Genomic DNA, 25,912 nt, shown 5'->3' with positions numbered 1-25,912 from the left:
CACAGGCAGTGCCCTTTCGGACTTCACACCCATGAGTGGCGATGTCATGCTACATTACCTGCAAATGTCATCCAGCCACTCCACCTGCCTGTAATTGTGTGCACACGTGTGTGTGCACAAGCACACGTGGTCCATTGTGTCACTGACATCACAGAGGGGGTCTTCCACGCAGCAGGCCACTGGTCTTTGGGAGTTTAACCAGCTTATACAGAAGCAAATATTTGAAGTTTACCAAACATAAACCAAGTAAAACCTAAGTCAATCAAAAGTGACTAAACACCGCTTTAGTCCAAATACGTGTTTCTAAAAGGTCACAGCTGGTGTAATTATCCACGCTAGACTTAGCACACATTCAGCTGTGTGCTTAAGACTGCCAAGAACTGGAATACATTTAGAATCCTTAAATAAGAGTCACCTTGTTTTCAGAAAATGCTTGGTTAAGTCAGGCTCAGGGTGGGGGTAGGGCGTTATTGGGGGAAGCCTATTAGAGCTTAATGACACTTTGAAAAAAATGTGTAGGAAAACCAGTTTGGAAAAGGAGTAGAAATACGTGTCAGAGCCAATTTCTCATAATATGTGGGTTGAAGGCCTTTTTCTTCAAAGAAAATAAGTCCTGACAAGTACAACAACAACAAAAGAACACAATGACAAAATGAGCAGCCCAGAAAGTCTGGCAAAAGGAAGAAGAAACAAATAACTAAATGGAAGCTCAGACGTGGCCCTCAGAAGACTGTGACCTGGGTGTGCAGGGGGAGTGGGGGGCAATGAGTAAGTGGTTTTCCCCAACCGTTTGGCATTTCAATAGACAGAATCCCAACCCAAAATGCCTGTCTCAGTGGTGGTTGGCAAACCATGTTCTGTGGTCCCCTGGGGTAATGTGCAGGAGTCTTGGGAACCACCCTGGATAATGATGAGCCAGAGGAGAACAGGGGCTTCCCAGTTTTCCTGCCACACTTGTACCTGAGTAGCTCCTCTCTTACCTGCTTTACACCGTCAACTTCTACCAATGATTTTGCTTCGAAACAACGTTGTCCAACCAAATGTATAGTTAACTTAAAAGCCTCAGCTGTATATAATGTCCCACCAAATGCATAGTTAACTTAAAAGCCTCAGCTGTATATATAATGAGCTGTAATGGCCTCATGCTTAGAGATGTGTTTACACCCTGACTTTCTAGAGAAGTGGAAGCCAGGTTAAGAGAACCAGAGCTGGGCTGAAGAGGACAGGAGGCTGGTGGTTAGACTGCAGAACGTGGAGGTTAGAAAAATCTGAAAAATAGCAGTGGAGAGAGACCTAGAGGGGAGCTAAAGTGCAAGCTCTCTGGGGGTAAGGGGTTTCTGTCTGTCTGGTTCACTCACTTGCTGCATCCCCAGGGCCTAGGGGAGCATCAGGCACATAGTAGATGCTCAATAAATGTTTGTTAGTAAATGAATGAGTGAGGCATCCACTTAAAGGAGCCAATGAAGAGGTCAATGATAGCAGCCTGAGAGTTAGATGGAGCCAGCCAGGAGGAGGAATGGGACTGCACTCAGGGAGGCCACCTGAGGCACTGGACAAAGACTTGGGAGTGGCCGCATTCTGCAGAACATCTAACACTATCTCTGAGGGTAAGAAGGGTGCTGTTGAAGGCATTGATCTTCTCATTGAAGTCATTCATGCTATTCTCCATAGCCAAAATGGCCAAACTCACACAGAAAATGGTAATAGTCCACTATTAAGGGACCCAAATGAGATCCTGAAAACTTTCTCCCCAGAATTAAGCCAACTCCAAGAGATTTGGCACCAGTGTAAGTAGAAGGTCAGGGTCAGGGTACGCACAAAACTTTTGACTGAATCTTTAATGTTTTACCTTATAAAAAGGAGGAAAAAAAGAAAGACCTAAATCTTTTGCAGGCAGCTTGCTGTGGTAGTGAAGAGCATAGATTCCCCGAAGCCAGACTCCCTGGGTTCAAATCTAGGCTCCTGCTTGCTAGCTGGGGGGGCCTTGGGCAAGTGATTTAAACATCTCTCAGCCTCAGTCTCTTCCTCTGTAAAATGGGGACAGTAAGAGCACCTCTTTCATACAGTTGTATGAGAAGTAAATCATGCCATGTAAATCATTTACATAAGCAATAGCTATTGTTGTGGATATATGGCAAACTTGTTCTAAAATTTGTTAAATATGAGGGTTGGCACAGTGGTCTTCCTTATAATTTTCTTATTTTGAAATAATTAAAGAGAAAAGCACTTCCCCCAACCAAAGGCATATCTTTCTGGTTATATCCCCAACTCACAGGGAAATTTACCCTTATGAAACCTCCAAAGAAACATCTAGAGAGGGTAAAGTAAAAATAGGCCAGTAATTCTTAAAGCGGGGTCCCAGGGTCAGTGCATCATCACCTGGAAGTTTGTTAGGAATGCAAATTCTCAGGCCCCACCCCAGACCCACTGAATCAGGAACTCTGAGGCTGAACCCCCACCCCAGCCCTCCAGGGGATTCTGAGGCACTGCTAGAGGCCATCACCCAAATGAAGAACCACATGGCTTGTGATCCCAAAGTAACTCCAAAACAGCATCTTTGGAGATTATAAAGATGGTTATAAAGATCATTGAATGTCTCTGATATTGATGCTTCCACTGGCTGAGACATCTTGGCATCACTGGAGAATCCACTGTTTGGAATAACTTTATTAACTTCACATATAACCCTGCTAACTCCATAGGATAGCTGGGATAATTAGTTTAGCAGAATGCCCAGAAGAAACTACAATCTCACTCTTCCCAACTCTAGCTGGTGGCTTAGACTAGGCTTGACTAAGGTGGTAGAGATGGCTCTTCTGAATTTCTCTTAGTGAAACAGTATCTGACTATAACTCCAGAATATTTCATTGCTCTTGCACAGTGATCTTAATCTTTCAAATTTCCTCAGTGCCCCTGCACCCCCAACCCTGTCACCACCACCACCACCAGGACACACTACACAGATGCCAGTAATAACTCTTGAGCCTTAAAAGTATCTTAGGGCAGAAGCATTTGCTTACCCCTGCTCCTATCCCAGTATTCCCAGACAGGGAAATTCTAGTGGTGATTATGGAATATGAGAGAACTATGCTATAAAGCATCTTTGTAGATTATAAAATAGATAAGATAAAAACTATGGGACTTGTTCTACACACATTGCAAATTTATATACTTTGCAAATTTATCATCAGGCTAGACATTAAAAATGAAGGCAAATTATGAGAAAATTCTCCTGGGAAAAGTTGTTAGGAGTAGCAGGAAATGATGGTTTGAGATAATTTAGTCCCATTATCAGTGAATACTGGAGAGATGCCCAATAAATATTTGTTGAATTAATCAATAAAATGGGCCATTTACAGTACACACCTGTGTCTCACACTTTAACGTGAATGTGTCAATCTATCTATGCCTGGGTATGAGGTTGTGTCTTTCTCTATGAAGGTGGACATTTTTAGAGATCCACAAGCTGCTACAAAAATGTTATTATAATAGAAAGAAGAATACAAAAAAGTATGCAAAGATAGAAGAGTCAACCTCGAGAAAAGTGTGTGTGTGGAGGGGAAGGAGTATAAAAATAAAGTGGTGCTCATTGAGCAATGATGAAACTCGATTTCCTTCTAATAAAATTAATGATAATGAACTTCTGATCTAAAGAACTGGACTGCTTGTGTTCAATGAAAGGACTCTCGAGGGGTGGGAAGCTAAAATGTCAGCAAAGTTAACTACAAAGAAGGACCTTAAGTGGATCAATCAGGGTTGAACTACTAGATAGAAGGATTAAGTGGCTAATAAAAGGGATGTTCTACTGACCTCTAACACAGGAGGGAGGAGATAATGAGATAAGTAAAGCTGGTGAGGATAATAAGACCGTAATTAGGGCCAAGTTCAAACTACTGAGTGAGTGTACGTTAGAAATAAACCCTCCAGATAAAATGGAGAGAGAGGAAATCTAGCCCCCAGAAGTTAATGCTGCCTCCAGTGCTTGAGATGCTCCCAGTTGCATTTCCTTCTGACCAATGTGAAAATGAAACCATCACAATAAATGTTTCAAATCCATTAAAGTGGTGTTGTGGCTCAATGTTCTGAAAAGAGAAGATCGAAAGAAGTAAAGCCTCATCAGCAGGAGAAACCCATTGTGCTCAGATGTCATGCCATAGTGATTATTTTACACAATAACTGCTGTGGCCACCGCCCATGGGCATTTATTGAGCTATTGAGCTTCTGCTATGTATAGGGTGATGATGTCGGCATTATATATTCTGTGATTCTTGAGAAATACACACACATTCTCTCTCTCTCTCTCTCTCCCTCTCTCTCACTCATACACGGTGAATTCCCCAAGCTGGAAGATAAAATTTGGCAAATTTGCAAGTTTATTCTTTCCAAATGTGGGAATTCAGAGTCTGATGATAAAGCAGCAAAAATAAATGTATTAAAGGAAGAGCATTTGGTTAGGGACGAGCATACAGTCTCCCTTTACATCTGGAGCATTTGGGTTTTCTGTAGAATGCTTTATATAATTGTTCATTTAATCTCTTGGGTGAAATAAACGTATGGCAGCTTTGCTACACTATTGATTCAAATTATTACTATAATGACAGAGCTATCCAGGGAGTTGTCACTGGGCTTTGTGAGATGTCCTGACGGCTGTCATGTGCGTTATTAAGACACGCTCTGGAAAGGAACTCCCCCTCCCCTGCCAACCTCCCAATGCCTATCTTGAGTCAGAATCACTGATGGCCCTGCTGGGCCTGATGCACTGGGACCCTGGACTCGGGCCTGGGCTGTCATAAACCAAAAGGGAAGTTTTTGATGGATCTTCAACAGTGGGGTCCATGTGCTCAGTGGAATGACTCTAAGAGACTCAGTTTCATGTTGCATAATCTGCAGTCCTGAAGACATGATTGGACATTCACAAGCACAGGCAGGAACATAGTTTATAGGACATTATCCCTGAAGGAAACACAACACATTCAGTTAGATCCTAAAGAGAATTAAAGGAAGGGCCTGTTTACAGGTGAGGGCAGGGTTAAGGCAACTAGCAAGGGATGCTGAGATGCCCAGCTAGCAGCCTCACAGGAAGCCCTTTTGTGCCTAGCACTAAAACACATGGGGAGGAAACCATGCTACAAGAGCCTGTTGGGACTTAGAGCACAAAAGCACAGACGAAGAGATACACCATTCTCTCCTGCCTTCTCACCACCTCCCCAAAGGTTGAACACTGGTGGAAGCCAGAGGGAGTCTACAGGGCTCCAACTTCCTGGGACATGGAGCGCAGAGCAATTGAGGGCAAAGAATAGATCTGGGCGCAAAAGATAATCACCAGCCCCAACACAGCTCGAGGGCTCAGCATAAAGAAGAGAGGGTGTGGGAAGGCCTTAAGGCCTGGTAGACGACTATAATGCTACAAGGTGCAATCGCAGCACCACATGGGTGTCCCACAGATGTTCTGATGGCAAGTTGAAGGATGGCGAAGACCCTTTTCATTATAGAGGAGAAAAATGGCCAGGAGCCAGAGATTTATAGCCATACAGACCTGAGATCGAATCCTGGTCTACCCTTGTACTGGCTGTGTCACCTTGGGTAAGCTACTAACCCCCTCAAGGCTCAGTTTGCACTTCTGGAAAAGTAGCATCATATAGGATTATTTGAAATTGGATAATACTTATAAAGAACTCAGCCCATTTCCTGGTTTATAGTAAATGTTCCAAGATGGCAGCTGTTTATATAAACTAAGGAATCAGAATTCTACTGAAGCTGCTTAAGCAAAAAGTAAGGTTTATTACAAGGTTTATTACAAGTCAAACTCAAGGGCAGAGCATGGACCATTTTCAGAAAGAATCCACAGGCAGGAGCTGTGGTATCCATTCTCTGTTTTGCTTGGTTCTGCTTCTTTCTGCACATCTTCATACTTCCCTCTCTGAGCACTGGCTTTGTCTCTCTTCCTGTCCACACAGTGGACTATAAACACCGAATGTGGTTCTGCATACTATACAACCATAATAATTCCCAGTCACCTTAAATCGCTCTCCAACTGACTTTCAGCCCTAACTCTAAATTCCTGGGAGACAGACTTGATCCACCCTGGACCAGTCACCCTTAGTATGGTGACTCTCTTCCATCAGCCCCTGAAGATGCACTCTCCATCCCTCTACCTGCTCCCTGCCCTGTGAGCACTGTATCAACATATGTCCTCGACTTTGGCTTCTGCTTGGGTTTGGCCAATGGGAAGCCCCAGCAAAACATCAAAGGAGAGAAAGAGGATGAGGTCAGCCTCCCTCCCTGCAGGGTCAGCTCAGGATGACTTTGACCCTCCCTCAAGGCCACAGCTTCACTCCAGACTTTATCTCCAAGAATCTCAGGTTTCAGTTACCTCTGCTTATGACTCAGGACCAAGAGTTGGTAAGTTGCCTTGCTGTTTCTGACTCTTGGGCACCTAGGTATCCCTTGTGGTTCCCCTACACTCTGCCCACACACTGATAAATTGCCCCTTTGTTAAACATTCCTCAAATTGATTTGAATATACCATCAGTTTCCTGCTGGGACCAGGATCAACACACTTGGCCAGGGAATGGGTTAAAGCATCCAAATAAAGGAAGCTCCTGGGCCCTCTACCTGGTGGGTACCGCTGTGGAGGTAGGGAGATGATTCAAGGGTGCAAAGCTCAAAGTGTTTTCTCTGTTGTTATTGTTGCTGTTGTTGTATCATTACTAGTATCATAAACATCATTAATTTTTAGAAATTTCACCTCCTCTCAAAGACTGGCAATTGGGCTGGAGTCACCCTCCACCTCCCATATAACTCAAATGCAAAAGGCCTCCAAGAAAACAACCATGTATATCCTGAGCTTGTACTTTTGTGCTTTTTCAGCTTCTTACCTGAGCCTCCACAGTCCTTAATCTGGATTCTTTGCCTTTGAAAAAAACAATACTTTGGAAAACCTTAGTGATCCCCAGTTTCTTGGACCAAGTAGTAATACTCGGGGGACCCAGAACTGAACACAGGAGCTGCCCAGAGAACACAGGAGGCTTCTGTGCAAGGGGAAGTCTCTGATCACTGGCAAGGGAAACGCTACAGCTCTCCTCCGTAAAGCGAGACTTTCAGGATCATTGTCAACCCAGGTAAAATCATCACAAATTGTATAATTGGAGTTGCCCAAAGCTTCAATCCTAGGCCTCTGCCATTCTAGCTGATCACACACCCTCTCTGCTCTCCTTTCCACCTAGAAAATATATTCTTTTGTCAGGGATTAAATAAACCCACTAACCTGCTTCCAAGATTAAGAAGAGGTTATTTCTATTTAACTGTTTACAATGCATGAGAAATTGCTGAGGGCACTGCGTGCAAAATGCAATCCTGGCTCCCTATTCTCTCCTTCTGCTATAAGATAACATGCCTGCTATAAAGAAGTAGCATGACCCTCCAGTGCTGAGGTTAAACATGCACATTCTTGATGACAAAATATATCCTTCTACATAGCAGAGGTCATTTTTGTAAAATTAAAAGCAAACATCAAGTGGAATCATTTTTCCTGACCAAGAGGAGGCTTATAGGATGAAAATGAAAAGTGGTCGAGGAAAAAAGAATTAATTTACCAAGCCAGTCATTTCCCAATTTTTTTCTAGCTTGTTTAAATATTTGTGATTCTGGCATGAGGTTCTCCTCTCCAAGCTCAATGTTTCCCTCCACTTGATCCTGCAACAGAGCTACTGACGTGACCTGTTGCCATGGAAACAATGGTGAGGTCTCTCCTGGTGCCCAGCACAGTGACTTGTTAATGACTTTAGGGGAGTTAGATCTGGCTGAAAAATCTAACTCTGTCACTCACCAGCTGTGTGACCTTAGGCACATCAATGTACCTCTCTGAGTCTCCGTTTCCACATCTGAAAATTGGGATTAATGATAGCTCTCTAAAAGTTTTGACAAAAATCAAATAAGATCATCTGGATAAAGTGGTTGGTATGTTTTCTGGCACTATATGTATTTAGTAAATACTTAGTGCTGCTGTTATCATTATATATTAGGAAGTCAGACCCTGTATTCATTCATTTATTCATTCACTCATTCACAATCTCATTCATTCATTTCATAAATATTGAGTTTCACTATGTTGCAGACATTGTTCTAGATGCTAAAGATAAAATAGTGAGCAAAACTGACAAAGATCTGCCTTCATGGAGCTCACATTCTAGTGAGGGAAATAGACAATTAATAATAAACTATATGTATGTGAAATAATCTTGTAGTGATAAATTCTATGATGAAATTTATAGCAGGATAAGCATAAGAGGAAAAAGGGGTGGTTTGCAGAGACATGGGGGGCTATTTCAGATAGCTCTGGAGCAGGAGAGACCAGAAAGGCTTGAGGGGACATGCCTTTGGAATGTGTGGGGAAGAATATTCCAGCAAGAGGGAACAGCAAGCGTAGGAGGGGAGTGCAGTGACAAGGAGGCTGGTGAGCCTGCAGCATAGAGAGCAAGAGAGAGTGTCTGCAGATCTTGATGGAAGGTAACAAGGACAATTGCATGTCCGACTTGTGAAAGTGAGCTAAAGGGGGTTGTCAGAGCTGTAACAGGAAACAGTACAGCAGTGATGGAGAGAAAGCCCTGGAGTCCTACTGCCTGTAAGAGAATCTCAGCTCCATCACTTACCAGCTCTAGGACCTGGACCTTGCACCAGTGTAGTCTCCCAACCAGCAGCAACTGGGAGAGGGAGAGTATTAGAAAAGCAGAATCTCAGTCCCTACTGGAGCCCTGAAAGGTCAGAAGCTGCATTTTAACTGAGTCCTGAGGTGATTCATAAACTCATTAACATTTGAGAAGCACTGGCCTAGGACAGAACCTCTCTAGGTCTCCGATGCACCATCTGCAAAATGGGTCTAGGAGTCCCTCCTTACCCAAGGTTTCACTTTCCAAGGTTTCATTTACTCCAGGAAAACCATAGTCCAAACATATTAAATGGAAAATTCCAGAAATAATTCATAAGTTTTAAGTTGTGGGGCTGTTCTGAGTAGCGTAATGGAATCTCATGCCATCCAACTCCATCCTGCCTGGGGTGTGCATCCTCCCTTTGTCCAGTGTGTCCATGCTGTCTATGCTACCTGCCCATTAGTCATTTAGAAGCCATCCCGGTTATGAGGTTGACAGATCACAAGAAGAATCATGTGTACAGTACATAGATTTTGAGAGAGAGAGAGGGACCATTTTTATGAAAGGTTTATTACATTATATTGTTATAATTATTCTATTTTACCATTAGTTGTTGTTACCTCTTATGGTACCTAATTTATAAATTAAACTTTACCATAGGTATGGATAGGAAAAAGAATGTGTATATATAGGGTTCAGTACTATCCACGGTTTCAGGCATCCACTAAGCATTTTGGAATATGTCCCCCACAGATAAGGGGGGACTACTGGACTACTGTATAATACAAGTAACTCTCTCATAAGATTATTGGGAATTTTAAATAAGTTTGTGACAATAAAATGTTCAGCCCAATGTTTGACACATTGTGATTGCTCAATAAACTTTAGTTTTTACATTTAATCCCTGGTGGATTAGTACACCAGTGGGCTAGGTCTTGAAAGCCTGCGTTAAAGAGGACAAAATCCCTGCATCCTTTATGAAACCCTATAGGAACCCAGATGCTAAGGGAATGCTCCCTCAGGACTACTGGTAGCTCTCTGTTCTGACTGCCTCAAGACCCACTTGGAACCTGCAGGAGAGGATTGGTGCTAGTTGCTGCTTCACCTGCTCTTGAGACTGCTGGCTCCAGCAACACCCATCCCCCTTGGTTATGTAACAAAGGCCATCCTTTTCATATGGAGAGAGCACTGGAGCCAGACTACCAGCAGAGCCTGCAGTGGTGAAGATGGTTTGCAGTGATCCACCCAGGCTGCTTGGCCCCATTCCCCCTGATTCACAGCTCTCACTAATTGTTTTCTTCCGTGGAAGCTAGCTGGCCGTGGAGAGGCTCAAACCTGGAATATTGGCTTTGATACCACAGTGTTTTCAATTGCAGAGAGTGCTTCCCTAGCCAAGATGGCAGCTGTCAAATACACCTCATTCCCAGCTGCATAACTGTAAATCTCCAAACCACAATTGTGTAGAAAAATAAAATCTGTTAATTAAATATGAGCTTGTAACTTTCAATTAAGCACCACTGGCAAATATCATCGAGTGGTTAAGCAGTTGGCTCTGAAGTCGACTCTGGCTTTGAACCCCAGCTCCACCATGTGGGCCTTTTGCTCTGGTTCCTTAGCCGCTCTAAAGTCCAGTTTCCTCACCTGAAACTGGAGGAGGCGGATGATAAAATTACCTCCTTCACAGATCATGCATATAATAAATTTTGCAAGTCCTGAAAGACACTAAACATTCTAAAAACATTAGTAGTCACCAGTATCATTTTCTGTGTTTCCAGTTATGTTGTATGCTGAGTCAAAGAGGAAAACATTCTCTGAAAGATGGGACCCACTCTTCAGTTACAGGAATATGAGAGTGACATCCTCCTGCTAGCAGGGATGAGAGACGATAAAATTAAACTGGGTGCGTCACAATGAGAATGAAGAGAAGCAAACATATTCAGGAGATATTTCTGAAATAGGATACATAGGACTCTGTGACCTCTTGCATGCAGAGGGGAAGGAGAGAGAGATTTTTGTCCACCCATTCTTACATGCATGCTTATGACTATATTCTGTCATTTATATAACTATAAAATTTCTATATTAATAGAAAAACATTCATGAAAAAGGACAAGGTGTTCAAAGGCAATCTATAAACTTTAGGACAGTACATGCTCTGGACAAAAAAAAAAATGTGCAGTAGTTCAAAATGCAGGGTTAAATGAACATCAGAAATGTACCAAATTCATTAGTCACCTAGGAAATTCAAAGTACAAGCACAATGACATACTATAATGGCTAAATTTAAAAGGACCAAGGATACCAAGTATTGAAGAAAATGTGAAGGAACTAAAACTCCCATTCAGGTGGGAGTATAAATTGATATGCCCACTTTGCAAAAATGTTGGTAATATTTATTAAAGCTAAACTATATTAGCAATTCCACTCCTGGTTATATGCACAGCTAAAATCAATATTCCACAAGAATACATGTATGAAAATGTTCATAGTGATATTATCCACAAAAACTGGCATAAGCTAAATGTTCTCAATGTAGAAGGAAAAAATTGCAATGTGCTCATACTATTGCCTAAAATTGTCATCTAATAGTGTACAGCAGTGAAAAAGAATAAACTACTGAATATTATAGACAAAATATTCACTAAAAATATCAAGATATATACACAAAAAAGTTCTGAAAGACATTTACATGAAGTACAAAAACAAGCAAAGCTAATAGACAAAAAAAAAATAAAATAAAATCATTGAGCTGTCCGCTGAAATTTATGCATTTTACTTTGTGAAGGTTATACCTCAATTTTTAACAAAGTAAATTAAAAAAAACACACAGGGCTAAAATCTTTGAACAGCTCTTGAAAACAACACACATAAGAAGAGTTGGCAATTCTAGTGTGCACTGGAACTATATGGCTAAAGTGATTATTTAATATTCAAAATAAGTTGTTGGCTCTAACAGAACTATCAAACATAAGGTCATTCTTGGAATTAATAGTAGTTTTGGTTTTTGTCAATTGTGGTCCCGGTAGAATCTGTAATAAGCCTCCAGAGGTAGCTTAAGGCATGAATAATAGGGGGAAAAGTGGCTGTTCAAATGGTACAGGTTGACAAAAGAGAGGGGTATGTCCCATAAGCTCTCTCCTCATGAAAACTCCAGGTTGCTCAGAAGAGCTGTGGTTATATCACGGGGCTGCCAGGAGAGGGCACCACCGGGAGCCTCTGCCGGAAGGCTTTGGCTCGAGTGCCTCTAACAAGGGGGGCCTTTATCACCACTCAGCTCAATAGTGACCCAGGAGCTTAGAGCACTTTTCAGCAAGAGTAGCAGACGGTGTGTCTGCCTGAGGTGGGACTGTGGCATGGATTCTTCTTCCCAGGTGGCTTCACTTGAGCTGCTTCCTTCCCTGGGCCTCACCTTTCTCAGATGCATAAATAAAAACATGTTCAGATCATAGTTAGGGATACGAAGAAAATAAAGGATGATGGGGGGGGCGGGCAATAATTTTAGATAGGGTGTTCAGAGACTGCCACTCCTCCAAGGAGCTGATGTCGAAATTGAGGCTGGAATAATAGGGAAAAGAGTGGCTGTCCAAATAGCTGTGGACAGAGAAGAATAAGTGCCAGGTCCACAGTAGAAAGCACACTAGCTCTCTGCCTCCCGGCATGGGCCTCCTAAGGGGGATGGAGCTTAGAAGCACCTAGTCCACTTCTCTGCACCTTTTACTTAGTATCAAGAGGCTGCAATGCTCTCTGGTTTTCCATCTACCCTCAGAAAGGAAAGGAAATAGCAATTTCCCACCAGCAAACAACAGTATTTGGGGATTGAATGACCCAGGAGTTAGAACTCAACATGGAAGCAGGGAAATCTATTGGATTTAGAATGTATTTGCTCAGACAAGTGGCGTATGCACCTAGAGATAGTTCCAATGGGAAATAAACAATGAGTAGCAATTATGTGTTAGGCTCCCAGGTGGAATCAAACATACAGAAGCAGGAAGAAATCTCAGCTTTGCACCCCCTTCTTCCCCATGTCCCTTAACACACTGAGCTTATACCACCTTTCAGTAGTTATCACATGAGATTGCTATTGTTGATTTGCCTGCCATTCTCTCCTCACTAGGGTAGGAGCTGTTCCAGGGCAGAGATCATGTTGAGCTTGTCTTGCTGACTGTAGAACCTAGTTAATTAGCTGGCACTTTATATGTAAATGTTGATGAAATGAACGTGTGCACATGTGCATGAGTTAATCCATCAACTCAATTCAACTAATACTTACTGAGCACCTACTACATACAATTATTCCTCCAGATAATGAGAATACAGCAGTAAGCAGAACAGACAAAAACTCCTGATCTCACAAAGGCTGCCTAACAGTGAAAAACAGGGACAGACAGACAATAAAGTAAATAAATGAGGTCACCAGGGTGGCTGTTATACAGTGACCAAAGGTACGAATAGCTGGTGAGGAGGTCAGAGAGTCAACAGGGGGCACTCTCATGTAAGATAATGTAAGCCTTGTCAGGACTTGGCCATTGGATAGCTCTGAAGCAAAGTATGACATGATCTGACTGATACTTTTAAAAGATCAGGAAAACTCGCCTTTATTTTAGAACCAGGGGCTGAAGTATCTGTCCTATCCGGTTGTAAGCACCAAAAGAGAGATACTCTTACCTGAGGCAAGAATAATAAAACACATGCCTGAAGCTCCTTCTGGGAGCCACGTGGAAAAAGAGCAGTCTGAAGGACACTCTAAAAGGACTGGCTACAGAGTTTACTTGTCACAGTGCCACGATATCATTCGCCTCTTCACTTCCTTTTGAAGACAGATGCTAAGGGTAAAGGGTGGTGGCCTAAAAGGTGAGGATTACCCAATCTTAGCTCCCATCTAAGGGCATTCCAGAGGCCAAAGCTCTCTGTCAGGGTTTCCAGGAGTGTTCAGAGACCAATGAAGCAGCAGAGCTTGGGCTGGGGTGCAAAGAATGCTCTGGCAGAATCTCTTTCCGGCAGCCAGGGCCACCCAGGCAGGAGCTAAGGCAAGGAGGTGTCATCAGCTTACATGTATCCAAAGGGATCAATCTCATGGTCCTCTTCTTTCTTCCATCCAACAAGCAAGTAGTCCTTCTTTTTATCTTCTTGTCCCTTTCACACCTGTCCTCCACTGGATCTCAGCAAGACCTTGGAGCCACCCCATAACTGCTGCCTGTAATTGATTTCCTTTAGGGACTTGGTTTTTTGCATTTTTTTTTTTCTTTTCTTTTCATCAGACAGATAATGTGCCTACATCATAACAAGATTTGAGGGAGGCGCATCTCATGCAGGAGCATGAAAACCCAATCATCACACTTAGGAACCACAAAAGGATAGGGGGTGGGTTTGTTTTTTTAACTGTCTCTGCCGGTGAGAGAGAAACCTCTATTTCTGTCTCTCTGACTTTGCTTAGAACCAGCAAGAATCTATGTTGTAGTACATCTGCCTCACATCTGTCATAGGCACCTGTTGTTTTTGCACACCCAGTTGGACTTTACTTTGGGAAGCACCCCTCCACCCCGAGAGTCTCTGACGTTTAGGGGTGATCCCCTTCCCACCTTGAAACATGGCCAATGACCCAGGCCTGGCCAATCAGAATCACAGTGATGGTTCAGGATGCAAGCCAGGCCTATGCTAGTCAGGCCTGGGACACTTGCAGATAATTAGGAAAAGAGTGCTTTTTGTTCTACCAGGATTGCTAAAGTGGCCAGGAGGAAGTCTGTAGCCACTGATCACCAGCTTGGCCACCAGCCAAGGAAAGTCCACCAGTGAATAGGACCATTTCAGGAAAAAGTAGATCTAAGGTACGAAGAGGGAAGTATCACAGCCACCCCTTTAGAACACCTGGACCCAGCTAAGCCTGAAGCCAGTGCTTTCCTGGACTCTTTAGGTACTGGGGTTGTATTAGCCTCTGGTTGCTGCTGTAACAAACTACCACAAACTTGATAGCTTAAAACAACACAAATTTATTCTCTTATGGTTCTGGAGGTCAGAAGTCTAAAATCAAGGTGTTGGCAGAGCTGTGTTCCTTCTGAAGGCTCTAGGGGAAAATCCATTTCCTTGCCTTGTCCAGCTTCTTGAGGCCACCGGCACTACTCAGCTCATGCCCCTTTCTCACATTGCTCCAACCGCTTTCTTCCATCCTCATATCTCCTACATCTGCAGTCACATCTCCCTCTTTCCTTTAGAAAGACTTGTGATTACATTGGGACCACCTAGATAACCCTGGAGAACCGCCTCATCTCAAGATCCTTAATTTAATCACATCTTCAAAGCCCCCTTTGCAGGTAACATATTCATGGGTTCTGGGGATTAGGATGGGTACATTTTTGGGTGGCTTTAGTCAGCTGACTACAGGAGTCAACGTATTCCTTTTTCTGTTAGAGCCACTTTAGGCTAGGAATCTGTTACTTACAATAGAAAGAGTCCATAATACATATTCCTAAATCCACAACACCATCTTACCTCTGGGGAACAGACCAACTCTAGTATTCAGTTTATCCAATCTGAGTTATAATTTCCTTGTATCACTTCAGTATTTCTAATTTCAGCCAATAGTACAGAACAGGGGTTAGGAACGCAGATTTTTGGATTCAGATAGTGCAGGTCTACATCCTGACCTTTCCACTTACTAGTTAAGCCTTTTAAGCTATAATCTTCTTGATCTGTCAAATGGAGATAATAAAAGCACCTGCTTCAGCTGGCGATTGTAAGAATTAAATGAGATAACGAAAGGACTGCGCTCACACAAGGTCAATGCTCAGTAAATAATGCTCTTTCCACTAGGATTGCAGATATGACTCCTTCCATCTGGTATTACACTAATTTTTTATACAGTGTGTCACAATTAATTGCTACATTTTTATTTAGCTACTTTAGAAATGGCTCCAGACTCAGAGAACGAACTGTATTGGGTCTTCACACCAATGTTTTCCTTTTAAAGGTGTTGTTGCCAAGTGCTTCCACAGAACAGACAACTCAACCAAATTTTTGCAAGTGGGCCGTGCTCTCTCTCCTTTATTCTCTCCATCACCACTAGCATCTCTCTACCTCCATCATAACCCAACCCCATCTGTAAGGTCTGTATTTTCCAGCCACTCTAAGCAAAGAGTTTTCTTCATACCTATGTACTTTTGCTCTTTCCCGAGCTTATCTAATAACATTTTCACAACCTTACAGAAAATGTGATTGCCCCTCCCTTCTGTCCAATTCCGCTTGCACTTAATGCTCCAGTTTAACTCTGCAGAAATGATTTTGGCCTGGAACTCTCTGGGCATTGCATTTGTGTGCAGATGCCACTCTGGATGGAGTAAGGAGATGTTTTTGGAAGTTGGCAGTCCATGCCTCAACAACGTAACAAGGAACAACAGGCAGTGACCGTACTGAATGGTTCAAGTTGGGTGGACCACAGGCCAGCCAGGGGCAGTTATCTGTGACAAGTGACAAGTTATGCTGTGTGGTTCATGGAAGCTGATGTTTCAGTGCATTTTATATACAAGATGAAGGCTAACTGGAGGAAATATGACAGAAATTTCCTAGAGACAGGTAAATTGATGCTGAGCTTCCACGTGGATATCTGCCGAGCCCAGCATCAAACCCACCCACTCCTTCTTCTCCTCCCACTGAGAAATTTCTTCAACAGTTATCCTGGCAAATTTAAAAATAATTTTTAAACATTCTTCCACATAATCAATCAAAATTTACTTATGGAAGACATTTTCATTTTCATGCACCCAGCTAGTATACCCCATCTTGCTGAAATAAGAACAGACATCTCTTCATCCCAGGGAAGGCATCAAGCTGCCCCTCAACCACACACACACACACACACACACACAGCCTTAGGATGTTCTAAACCACTGGAGTAATTCCTTTCCCCTCTGCCAGAAACTGGCCTAGGAGTAGGCATGCAACCAAACTTTGTCCAATGGGACATGAGAAGAAGCCTATAGAATAATAGAGCCTCAAAAAGAAAACCTTTTTGTTTCCCTGTCTCCTGTTTGGAAGGCATGACTTGATGCTTGGAGCTGTGACAACCATTTTCCCTATGAAATAAAGGCCTAAAATAATCTTAGAGATGCTGATTTCCACTCCTACCTCACTGAACTACTAAACTAACTTTTTGTTGTATAATATATTTAAATACCTTTACTATTTAAGCCACTATTACTTGGGTATTTTGTTACTTGCAGCTGAATGCATTCTGACTGATACACTATTTAGCTCTGTTTTCTAAAGAAACTATTAAGCAAACTATAAAAACTGTGTATGTAAACATGGTGGCAGCATCGGTCTTCTTGGTGAGTAAATTTTTTAATGGATTCAAGTGTGCTCAAGTCTCTAAATGGTAGTTATAATCACGGGATACTCAGTTCCTCCATTAAGTTGACTGAGCAAGGCCTTTACCTCCCCTAGGCAGTCTACTGGGTGCCTTGCTGGGTTCTTATCACCCCAGTATTGCAGTACTTTGCTATCTCACTCCCCTTTCCCTGTCTTGGCCACACAGCAAGATGTCTTGACCACAACTTGCTATGTAGAAATATCCAGAAGGCAAGAAAAAAAAATTCTTAGAATTCCTAGCTGTGAAGTATGAAGAAAGCCCCAGCATGGAACTGATTTCAGGATAACAGAATAAGTAGCCACAATTCCCGTGGACAAAGCTAATTAAAAATGGCAACTTAATCACAGTTTCCAGCTTAGACTGTACCTAACAGATGACATTTTTACTGTGCCTTTGCATCTGATAAGGAAATTAGAAATCTGAACATAAAGTTGTCAAGGGACAAATTAAAAATATTACATGGAGGCATTGGGTTGGGGAAAGTAGTTGACCTAACATTTACAGCTTCCCTAGCTATAAAAGGCAAATCTATAATAAGTGTTACATGCCTGATGATACCTAAGCTTGAAAAACCTAAAATTCTTAAGTGAGCATCAGCTCACAAGCAAGGGAGTCTGGAGGAAATACAGCTAGATCGCAGATGTTCCATGCAAAGGAAACTTCTAGAAAGATGGCCACAGGCTCCACAGTGTAGATATAGGTCAACCCCCAAGAAACAGGTTGGTTGTCTATAGGTCAAAAGGCCTCACAAACTGAAATTCACTCCTTTGATGAATTTACTGGTCCCCAAGGGACCTCTCAGTCTTAGCAGCTCTGCAAGCTGACTTTTCCAGTACAGCAAGATGAGTTCCTTTTCTCAGATGTGGAATCACATTACTAAACTTCATGAGACTTCATACCAAATCATCTCCAGTTTTCAATCCTTCCCTGATAAGGCCCCAGACATCACAGAGCATAGAACCATCCCTGCTGAACCTATTCTAGATTCTTGCTCCACAAGATTTGTGAGCATAATAAACTAGTGGTGTTTTTATACCACGTAGTCTGGGGTGATTTGGTGCACAGCTACAGTAACGAGAATCAAGGTCCTATTTCCTCACTCCTCCTATAGAGCTCTCAGGCATAGCAAAGACAGGGAGGACAGCATAGCAGTTAGGAGCAAGCATTCAAGACCTAGCTCTGCCTCTTTCATGATCTTGGGAAAGTTATTTAATGCTTTCTAGCCTCTGTTTCCATATGTGTAAAATGGGGACAGTACTGGACTATTGTGAGATTAAATCAGTTGACACATATTGAGGGCTTAGCACATTGCCTAGTCCACAGGAAGTGGTGTAAAAATTAGTTATTATTATGATGTCTAAGATATTCATTTAACAGTAAGACTAGACTTTATCCAAACTTGTATATGACTGACCCCACTGAGAGGCAACCCAGTTATTCCCAAATGCTGCCATTGCTTAAAACTCTTTAGGAATATATGTGTGTGTGTGCATGCGCGCGCGCGCGCGCGTGTGTGTGTGTGTGTGTGTGTATGTGTGGTTTTCTTTATGGCTAGTATATATGGCATATTAAAAACTCAAGGTTATTATTGTATAAGCACACAATATGTTGACCCAGTTGATGTGCCATATCTGTACTCCTCTTTGCTCATTTATCTTACTGACCAGGCTGTTTCAGAATATTAAAGGAACAACAACAAAAAAAAGCACTAACCACAAATGAATAGACTGATAATTTAACTACACTAAAATTAAGAACTTCTGTTCATCTAAAGATAGTGTTAATAGAACAGAATGTCAAGACATAGCTTAGCAGAATATATATCCAGTACTATAAACATAACAGACAAAGGATTTGCATTCAGAGTATATAAAGAACTCCAGCAAATCAGTAAGAAAAGGGCAGATAACCTAATAATAATCTTGAACATACATTTTATAAAAGAGGATATCCAAATAGCCCATAAACATACTAAAATGTGTTCAATCTTACTGTCATCAAGGTAATACAAATTACAACAAATTAGAATAAGATGTCAACTCACACTGAGCAGAATGACTGAAATTAAAAAGGCCAACAATTCCAAGTGTGGAGGCTGTTGAGAAGGAGAAAAACCACCCCTGACAATGGGAAGGTAGGCCATAGTATTCCCCTGTTGAAAATATTTTCCTGTTGCACCAAACAAGACCACTTCATAATCACATCTGAACACAGACAAAATTAGGAACACTGTTCAAGCTACAAATATGACCAAACACCCCATATCTTGGCTGTTGTGGGTCAAGGTATCCTTCTAAGAGGTATGTCAAAATTCTAATTATCAGTAAGATAATGTGACCTTATTTGTAAATAGGGTCTTTGCAGATGTAATCAAGTTAAGAGGAGGTCATTAGTGTGAACCCTAACCCAATATTACTGGTATCCTTACAAGAAATTGACTAGAGATACAGAAACAGACACGAGAAAACACCACATGACAGCTGAGGAAGAGATTGAATTGATGCATCTACAAGCCAGGGAGCACCAAGTATTGCCAGCCATCACCAGATGCTAGGAGAGAGGCATGGGATAGATTATTCTTCAGAGACTCCAAAAAGGAACCAAACATTCCAACAACTTAATTTCAGACTTTCAGCCTCCAGAATTGTGAGAAAATAAATTTCTGTCGTTTTAAGCCACCAAGTGGTACTTTGTTACAACAGCCATAGGAAACTAACACATTGGTTTATGTGAGTGAATGCAGCTTCATTACAAATTTCAGTTTAGCCTCCCTCCCTTCTTCTTGCTTTCTGGATAAAAATGATTAAGAAATTCAATTATAGAATTAACCTAACTTCCTGAGAGTATCCAATCAAGAGCAAAGCCCAGTTTCTTTGAATCTTCCCTAAATCACCTAACAGAAACCCAAATCATATGATTCTTTCTAACATCCTTTTCCTGAGATGCCCCACAATCCCCACATGTACATTCTCCCTTGTTGCAATGAATCAATGAACCTAATTTTGTTCCACTACAGGTGTCTTCCTGATGGCCTTTCTCTGTAGGACACTGACAATATAAACTGGTATAACTACTTCAAAAACTGGTAATATCTACCAAAGTTGAAAATATGTATACCAAGTGACCCAACAGTTCTACTCTTAGATATAAACTCAACAGAAATGCATGCATATGTGCACCAATAAACATGTACAAATATTTTCATAGTGGTATTATTCATGATAGGAAAAAAAAATTGAAACAACCTGAACACCCCTGAACAATATAAGAATGAATGAGTACATTGTGGTATATCATTATAACAGAATTCTATACAGCAATGAAAAGGAATAAATTAATGCTACAATAAACTATATAGGTAAGTTTTAAAAAATGATGTTGAATTTTAAAAAAGCTAGATATGAAAGAATATATATTGTATGGTTCTGTTTATATTAGGCTCAAAAACAAGCAAGACTGATTACTGAAGTAGATGCCAAAATAGCAATTACCCAGAGAAAATAAAAGATATGGCTGCTGGGAAGATAGTAATGGTTTATTTCTTGATTGGAATGGTCATTACACAGGTGTGTTTAATTTGTGATAATTCATCATGGTGTACACTTAGAAATTATGTAATTGTCAGAATGTATATTAACATCAATTAATAAGGTTAGTTTTTAAATTACTTATTCTATACTTTATTATTTATAATGAAATAAACTGAATTATTTTATAATGCATTCACTTAACAGACCTCATTGAGCACCTACTATGTGCCAAGCACCATGAAGATATGAGAGCTGATGTACAGTACGCAGCCCTCCCTTCATGGAGCTTTCCTTTATAGTCAAACAGAAGGGAGCATATGAATATATATGCACAGTAGATAAAACCAAGAAGAGAAAAAGGAAAATAAAAGGAAAAGAGAGAAATAATGGAATTTCTTGGAGGCAGCCTCAACATCCTGTGACTTCATGTATATTGCATGTGAAAGGAAATATCAAAATGATATATTTGACTCTCACAAACAGACATGCTGAAACACATTTTACTGATACCTAATAAATTGCAATGTGCTTCATAAAATGTTGATGTAGTTATATGTAATGTTCTTATTTCAAAATTTATTGCTAAATTATTTGACAATTTAAAACTGCATGTGTAGATCACAATTCTGTTAAAGTTGCAAAAAAAAATGTGTCTATTTAAAAATTAGTTTTCTTAGGACAACCTTTTCCTTCTTGGTTTGTGTTAGGTGGGGCATGGAGGGTAATTAACTTTCATGCTTCCATTTTAACCACATTACTTGTCCACTTAGAGATCTCCGCCATGTATTCTTCTCCTCCAGCTCCCTTAAGCATGCACTGGAGTCCAGGAGACCTTAATTCACATCACAACTACACTACAAGTATGTGCTAAGCTGGGGAGGAAATTAAGGGGGAAACTCACCATAGAACTATAGTTCAACAGTCAAGAGCTCAAGCACAGGAGACGAAGGGTCTGGTTATAAACCTTAGCTATACCATCTATTGTGTGACCTCAGACAAGTCCTTACTCTGTTTGTTCTCTAGTCGGCTCCTCTGAAAAATGGACATAATAAAAATAGAAATTTTCTAATAGGGTTATGGAATTAAATGTAAGAAAATATGAAACATATAGCACAGTGCTTAGCACATTGTAGGTTCTTTCCCTCTTCCATGCTACCCTCTGCTGTCTGAGATTATACCTCTTTTTCTTACCTCCAAGCCTCTATTCATGCCCATCTGGAGACAAGTAAATTCTTCTGCTCAGCATTACCATGGAAGCATCATCTGTTAGTCAAGTATTATTCAGTTGCAGATAACAGAATTCTAACTCAAAATAGTTTAAGCAAAAGGGGTATTTAGTGACTCTTACAAAGCCCAGAAGGAAAGCCTGGAATCAGAATACCATCTCCCTATTTCTGTGTGGTTCTTTCTGTCTGTCTGTTTCTGTATCCATGTGTATGTCTATCAGCCTCATTTCCTGGACACTCTCTCCATGTTGTGTCACAGATGGCCATCACCAACTCTATGCTTACCAGCTTACCAATACTGCAGAAAAGACGGTGCTTCTTTTTCAATAGTTCCATCAAAAGTCCCAGGAGTGACTCTCCTTGGACCATCTTGGGTTGCATGCCTATACTTGAACCAGTCACTGTGGCAAGGAGGATGGAATGACCCTTGCAGCTGAGATGGTAGATTCAACCGCACCCATAACATACATCAAGATTATAGCAGGAGTGGTCCCCGAAAGGAAGTTAAAATGAGCACACGGCCTCTACCAGGTGACTTTCCTAAGAAACAATAACATCCTGTGGTTCATTCCCTCAAAGCCATTCCTATAATGAAAAAGTGGCAAGTTAGAGTTTATACTGATTAAGTGGAATCAATCACAGAATATGGGAAGGAAGAGCTGGGAAGTCATCACATACAACCCCCTCATCTTACAGAGGAGAAAATTATTCTCAGAGAGGGCAAGGCACTCAACTGAGAGCACCCAGTAGATCAGTGACAGAGGCAAGAGGAAAAGAAAATTTGGGCAGAAAATCTGATGCAGGCAATATTAGCCACATACACTTGAACGTGGGAAAAATACAAACTGAAAAAAACAATACACTGGACCATGTAGGAGGTGACATATACGGTTCAATAATCCCTGAATAGCCACCAGCAGGCATGAAGAACATACCCCATAGATTCCTAATACACACACCTCAATGCCAAGAACTCATAGTATCCACCAAGGATTTTGACAAGGACAAGAGGAGACTTCAGTGAACTCAGTCAGTTATCATTATTTCCTAAGAAAGGAGCAAGACGCTCTACCTTTGTGAGCATTGTGAGGCTAGCAAAGGTGGGGCTGCGGGGGAAGACTTTGAACTTTTTGTTCTCTGCCCCATCTGACCAATGGTATCATGAAAGTTCCCTGAAATATAAAGGGATTTCAATTTCTTATTCAGCTATGCTTAGGATGGTATTGACTTTAAGCAACCTTTGAGTTAGAGTTTATTTACTTTTAACTTATATGCATTCAACTATATGTACTCAACAGAGGGAGAGAAAATAAAAAAAAAATTAAACAGAGTGGATGATTCTGCAGTTTTTCACTAAATGAATGCCTGCTCCAGATTGACTGTGAGAGGGGAGATATAAATCTGCAAATAATACTGTCATCTGAAGCTCAACTCAAGACAACACAAATGAATTTAATGCTGGCAGGAAAACTGGCTGGGTTGGACTTACCAAGAAATATGATGGTTTGTTTTCAAAGGAATTTGGAGGTAATTTGGGGTACACAAGATATTCACCCTAAGCACTAACTTTGGAAGCTCCACGGAAGATGCGACTACACTGTATAAAACTAACAGTGCAGAGAAAATGTCACAAGCAGCACAATTGGCTGACAACAGTGGCTAATACTTTCCTAGCACTGATCCAAGCAGTTTTAGCACTATTAATTCATTTAATCTTCAAAACAAACCTAAGAAGTCAGAAGCAGATGCTTTTATGATCCCCAGTTTATAGATGGAGGAAATAAGACTTGTTCAACGTCATGCAGCTAATAGTGGCAGAAACCACAGTATTCAGATATAAGTGTGTGCTTTTTCTCCTTTACTTCAGGTTAGGTCTCTCTTGCCAACCTCAGAATAGTAGCCATGTCTTTGTGTGGTATTGCCTTAGGTGTGCTTTTGTGGGCCAGAGCCAAAAGCAAACTTGCCAGGCAGAGAAGATAAAGTCCTTCCTAGCTATTTTTTTTTTTCCAAAAGCCTTGCCTCTCTGAAGGGTATTACGGTGGAGTATACTGGACAAGGAGAAGAAGTGAAAGCTGCTTGGATTTTTACAAGCAACTTTAACTGAGGAGATGCTATGGACTGAATGTTTGCAAACCCTCAAAATTCAAGTGTTAAAATCCTACCCCACAATGTGATGATATTAGGATGTGGGGTCTTTGGGAGATAATTAGGTCATGAGGTAGAGCCCTTATGAATGGGATTAGTGTCCCTATAAAAAGGCATGAGGTAGTTTGCTTTCCCTCTCTCTGCTCCCCACCGTGTGAGAATATGAGAAGATGAGAAAACAGCAATCTGCAAACCAGAGAGAGGGCACTCACCAGATACCTGATCTGCTTAGAGCTTGATCTTGGACTTCCCAGACTCCAGAACTGCTAGAAATAAACATTTGTTGTTTAAGCCACCCTCTATTGGGCTATAACAGCCTGAACTTACTAAAACAGGTAAAGTAGATATTTATCCAACAAGACCAACGAGACAAGGATAAAGTCCTTCAGGTTTCCCACAGACAAAGGCTGGTCTATGCCTGGTGGTTGTCAGTGGTAACTGAGTAGTTAGTGATTTATCCCTGACAACCACAGTGGCATGCCCAAAGTTGCCACAGAAACCTCAGGATTTTACTGTTTTCATTTTTTGTTTGTTTTTTGTTTTTTTCTGGAGACAGAGTCTCACTCTGTCACCCTAGTTCGAGTGCAGTGGCGTAATCAAAGCTCAGTGCAACTTCAAACTCTTGGGCTCAAGCGATCCTCCTGCCTCAGCCTCCTGAGTAGCTGGGACTACAGGCATGCACCACCATGTCTGGCTAATTTTTTCTGTTTTTAGTGGAGACAGGGTCTTGCTCTTGCTCAGGCTGGTCTCGAACTCCTGAGCTCAAGTGATCTTCCTGCCTCGGCTTTCCAGTGTACTAGGATTCCAGGCATGAGACACCATGCCCGGCAGGATTTTACCTTCAAGTGAACATCAGAAACAGGACAATGAGTCTGTCATTGGTAACCTGTCTGGTCCAGAGACAAGTAGACCCTTCCCTGAAAATGCTGTGCTGTGAGGACATCGTCGGCCTTTGCAAGACCCTGTGGGGTTGGTTTGGTAGTAGAAGATGCTCAGGTAAGGACAGAGATTGAATTTTCTGCTATCTCATATTAAACTTGCTTGAAAGAACTAAACAAATGTGGCATTTCTTGCCCTGTGGTATTGTGGAATAAAATGCAGCCCTGCTACATAGATAAGGAGCAAATTTCTGAGAGAGGGGAGTAGAGCTGACCTTGGTAAGAAAGCAGTGGAGTGAAGGTCCCAGGGAGGTGAAAGAGGTGATGAAACAAATTAGGCCTCAGCACAGATAACATTCCTGAACAAGGCAAGATAAAGGAACAAAGGTATATCCTTGGCTGTCTAGATAGGAGAACAAAGAAGAGACCACTATGGGTGGCCTCCAGGGGGGAGGGGGAAGCTGTGTGATAGTGGAGAGGGAGGGGGAATGTGAAGGAAAAAGGGCCTAAACATGTATAATCAGCTGTATAATCAGCATGCTATTTTAAATCAGCTTACTTGGTGTGGTTTTCTTCCCCCCACACTGGTATACTGATAGAAAAGAAAGGACTGAATGCAAATGCAGAGTTTGGTTTCATAAGCCTGTTCAACAACAAGGTGGCCCCATCACTCTGGGATGACCATAGGTGGTAGGAACACCTATGACATATAATTAGTGTCCTAATATGCATGATGCATACTGGGGTAGAAGGGCAACAAAAGGATTGGTAGAGAGGTTAAATGAGGCACAGCTGGATGGCCAGAGAAGCCCAATGTGCTCAAAGGGCCTAATCCTGCATGGACAGACCCAGGACCCAATGGGCATAGCACATCCTACTGTGATTTGATCATGGTTTATCAGAGGATGTGAGTTTGGAGATCAGAGAAGAGCATGGAGATTCTAGGCTGAGTCCAGTCCTAAGATTAACTGACAGGAGAGACAGGCAGACCACAGCAGGTGGGGGAGAGGAGAAGGTAACAGAGATCAAAACTTTCATGAAATCGTGACAGAAGGAGACAAGAAGAGAACTGGCCCTCAGAGACTCCCCAGTGCCCAGAGCTGATATAGGCTCTATTGCAAAC

The 25,912-nt window shown here is 41.7% G+C and overlaps 1 non-coding gene across 1 annotated transcript; it reads right to left on the bottom strand.

The window, feature by feature from the left end:
- Positions 1-13,900: 13,900 nt before the first annotated feature.
- On the bottom strand, positions 13,901-14,004 carry LOC138374042 (small nucleolar RNA U13). Its single transcript, XR_011231325.1, has one exon. It is a non-coding gene; the product is annotated as a small nucleolar RNA U13 (small nucleolar RNA).
- Between the last annotated feature and the right edge of the window lie 11,908 nt (positions 14,005-25,912).

The sequence above is a fragment of the Eulemur rufifrons genome, chromosome 23 (genome assembly GCF_041146395.1).
Source record: "Eulemur rufifrons isolate Redbay chromosome 23, OSU_ERuf_1, whole genome shotgun sequence".
Taxonomy (NCBI): domain Eukaryota; kingdom Metazoa; phylum Chordata; class Mammalia; order Primates; family Lemuridae; genus Eulemur; species Eulemur rufifrons.
This window is presented reverse-complemented; position numbering and strand designations above follow the sequence as displayed.